Raw genomic sequence first — 5,198 nt, 5'->3', positions numbered from 1 at the left:
AAACATTAAACATGTTATCATCATATACTACATGTATCTAAACATTAAACATCTTATCATCATGTATCTAAACATGAAACATCTTATCATACACTACATGTATCAAAACATTAAACATGTTATCATCATATACTACATGTATCTAAACATTAAACATCTCATCATCATGTATCTAAACATGAAGCATCTTATCATCATATACTACATGTATCAAAACATTAAACATGTTATCATCATATACTACATGTATTTAAACATTAAACATCTTATAATTATGTATCTAAACATGAAACATCTTATCATCATATACTACATGTATCTAAATATTAAACATCTTATCATCATGTATCTAAACATGAAACATCTTATCATCATATACTACATGTATCTAAACATTAAACATCTTATCAACATGTATCTAATCTTATATATAATCTTATTATGTATCTAAACATTAAACATCTTATTATCATGTATCTAAACATTAAACATCTTATCATCATATACTACATGTATCTAAACATTAAACATCTTATTATCATGTATCTAAACATTAAACATCTTATAATCATGTGTCTAAACATGAAACATCTTATCATCATATACTACATGTATCTAAATATTAAACATCTTATCATCATGTATCTAAACATGAAACATCTTATGATCATATACTACATGTATCTAAACATTAAACATCTTATCAACATGTATCTAATCTTATCATCATGTATCTAAACATTAAACATCTTATTATCATGTATCTAAACATTAAACATCTTATCATGTATCTAAACATTAAACATCTTATCATCATATACTACATGTATCTAAACATTAAACATCTTATCATCATGTATCTAAACATGAAACATCTTATCATATACTACATGTATCAAAACATTAAACATCTTATCATCATATACTACATGTATTTAAACATTAAACATCTTATAATCATGTATCTAAACATGAAACATCTTATCATCATATACTACATGTATCTAAATATTAAACATCTTATCATCATGTATCTAAACATTAAACATCTTATCATCATATACTACATGTATCTAAACATTAAACATCTTATAATCATGTATCTAAACATTAAACATGTTATCATATACTACATGTATCTAAACATTAAACATCTTATCGTCATGTACTACACGTATCAAAACATGAAACATCTTATCATCATATACTACATGTATCTAAATATTAAACATCTTATCATCATGTATCTAAATATTAAACATGTTATCATCATATACTACATGTATCTAAACATTAAACATCTTATCATCATGTATCTAAACATTAAACATATTTTAATCATGTATCTAAACATTAAACATGTTATCATAATATACTACATGTATCTAAACATTAAACATCTTATTATCATGTATCTAAACATTAAACATCTTATTATCATGTATCTAAACATTAAACATCTTATCATCATGTATCTAAACATGAAACAGCTTATCATCATATACTACATGTATCAAAACATGAAACATCTTATCATCACATACTACATGTATCTAAACATTAAACATCTTATAATCATGTATCTAAACATGAAACATCTTATCATCATATACTACATGTATCTAAATATTAAACATCTTATCAACATGTATCTAAACATGAAACATCTTGTGATCATATACTACATGTATCTAAACATTAAACATCTTATCAACATGTATCTAATCTTATATATAATCTTATTATGTATCTAAACATTAAACATCTTATTATCATGTATCTAAACATTAAACATCTTATCATCATATACTACATGTATCTAAACATTAAACATCTTATTATCATGTATCTAAACATTAAACATCTTATTATCATGTATCTAAACATTAAACATCTTATTATCATGTATCTAAACATTAAAATCTCATCATGTATCACTGAAACAGCTTATCATCATATACTACATGTATCAAAACATGAAACATCTTATCATCACATACTACATGTATCTAAACATTAAACATCTTATAATCATGTATCTAAACATGAAACATCTTGTGATCATATACTACATGTATCTAAACATTAAACATCTTATCAACATGTATCTAATCTTATATATAATCTTATTTGTATCTAAACATTAAACATCTTATTATCATGTATCTAAACATTAAACATCTTATCATCATATACTACATGTATCTAAACATTAAACATCTTATTATCATGTATCTAAACATTAAACATCTTATCATCATATACTACATGTATCTAAACATTAAACATCTTATTATCATGTATCTAAACATTAAACATCTTATTATCATGTATCTAAACATTAGACATCTTATCATCATGTATCTAAACATGAAACAGCTTATCATCATATACTACATGTATCAAAACATGAAACATCTTATCATATACTACATGTATCTAAACATTAAACATCTTATAATCATGTATCTAAACATGAAACATCTTATCATCATATACTACATGTATCTAAATATTAAACATCTTATCATCATGTATCTAAACATGAAACATCTTATGATCATATACTACATGTATCTAAACATTAAACATCTTATCAACATGTATCTAATCTTATCATCATGTATCTAAACATTAAACATCTTATTATATACTACATGTATCTAAACATTAAACATCTTATCAACATGTATCTAATCTTAACATCATGTATCTAAACATTAAACATCTTATGATCATGTATCTAAACATTAAACATCTTATCATGTATCTAAACATTAAACATCTTATCATCATATACTACATGTATCTGAACATTAAACATCTTATCATAATATACTACATGTATCTAAACATTAAACATCTTATAATCATGTATCTAAACATTAAACATGTTATCATCATATACTACATGTATCTAAACATTAAGCATCTTATCATGTATCTAAACATGAAACATGTTATCATCATATACTACATGTATCAAAACATTAAACATGTTATCCTCATATACTACATGTATCTAAACATTAAACTTCTTATAATCATGTATCTAAACATTAAACATGTTATCATCATATACTACATGTATTTAAACATTAAACATCTTATAATCATGTATCTAAACATGAAACATCTTATCATCATATACTACATGTATCTAAATATTAAACATCTTATCATCATGTATCTAAACATGAAACATCTTATGATCATATACTACATGTATCTAAACATTAAACATAACTGACTGCTGCATTTGACACAGTGGATCACACTATCCTCCTAGAGCGCCTCCACACCACCATTGGACTATCAGACTCTGCACTCAAGTGGTTTCAGTCCTACCTTTCTGGCAGAACTGAATATGTCTCACTGGGAAGATGCAAGTCCAGACAGCTCCCTGTCTCCTGTGGTGTTCCGCAAGGGTCGGTCCTCGGCCCCATCCTCTTCATTATTTACATGCTCCCCCTCGGTCGTGTCATCAGCAGACATGGGATGTCTTTCCACTGTTATGGCTGACGACACACAGCTTTATATCAAAACTGCCCCAAGCCCCACTGCAGCCATGTCATGTCTCACCGCCTGTCTTGGGAGATAAAGGCATGGATGAGCAAACAACTTTCTCCAGCTAAACAGTAGCAAAACCGAAGCCCTTCTTGTTGGCACTCCACACCAGGTTCAGTCATCCTCCTTAACTCATCTCACCTTCGACAGCCAGGTCATCCCCCTCTCCTCCACAGTCACTAATCTCGGAGTTAGGTTTGACCCTCACCTGACCTTTAATGACCATATAAAACACCTGTGCAAAACCTCCTTTTATCATCTAAGAAACATCTCCAAACTCCGCCCCACTTTAACCCTATCAGATGCAGAGAAGCTTCTCCACGCCTTTATCTCCTCAAGACTGGACTATTGTAATTCGCTTTTCTATGGGATCACTGGCAAGAACATCCAGAAGCTGCAATACATCCAAAACAGCGCTGCCAGGATCCTGATGAGGGTCCGGAAATATGAGCACATAACACCAATATTACACTCACTACACTGGCTCCCTGTCTCTTTCCGGATTGACTACAAAGTCCTTATACTCACCCATACATGCATAAATGGGCATGCACACTACCTGCAAGAATTAATTACTCCCCAAACCTCCACCTGCACCCTCAAACAGCTCGCTCCTCCGCGTCCCCAAAACAAAGCTCCGCACCATGGGCGACCGGGCCTTTTGCTCGGCAGCGCCACGCTTATGGAACAGCCTCCCTGACCACCTAAGGGCAACGCAGACGCTGGACTAAAAACATTTTTATTCAGGAAGGCATTTCTGGCCTTGTGTTAAATCGTATGTTCAAATGTTAAAAAGTTTTCTATTATGCTTATGTTAATTCATTTTTATTTTATTGTATTATTATAGTTAGTTTTTAATATGTTGGCACTCTGAGATTCTTTTGAATGAAGGGTGCATTACAAATAAAATAAATTATTATTATTATTATTACATCTTATCAACATGTATCTAATCTTATATATAATCTTATTATGTATCTAAACATTAAACATCTTATTATCATGTATCTAAACATTAAACATCTTATCATCATATACTACATGTATCTAAACATTAAACATCTTATCATCATGTATCTAAACATGAAACAGCTTATCATCATATACTACATGTATCAAAACATGAAACATCTTATCTTCATATACTACATGTATCTAAACATTAAACATCTTATAATCATGTATCTAAACTTTAAACATGTTATCATCATATACTACATGTATCTAAACATTAAACATCTTATCATCATGTATCTAAACATTAAACATCTTATCATCATGTATCTAAACATTAAACATCTTATCATCATATACTATATTTATCTAAACATTAAACATCTTATCATCATGTATCTAAACATGAAACATCTTATAATCATGTATCTAAACATTAAACATCTTATCATAATATACTACATGTATCTAAACATTAAACATCTTATCATCATGTATCTAATCTTATCATCATGTATCTAAACATTAAACATCTTATTATCATGTATCTAACCATTAAACATCTTATCATCATGTATCTAAACATTAAACATCTTATCATCATATACTACATGTATCTAAACATTAAACATCTAATCATCATGTATCTAAACATGAAACATCTTATTAATCATGTA

The sequence above is a fragment of the Clupea harengus genome, chromosome 12, assembly GCF_900700415.2.
Source record: "Clupea harengus chromosome 12, Ch_v2.0.2, whole genome shotgun sequence".
Lineage (NCBI taxonomy): Eukaryota > Metazoa > Chordata > Actinopteri > Clupeiformes > Clupeidae > Clupea > Clupea harengus.
This window is presented reverse-complemented; position numbering follows the sequence as displayed.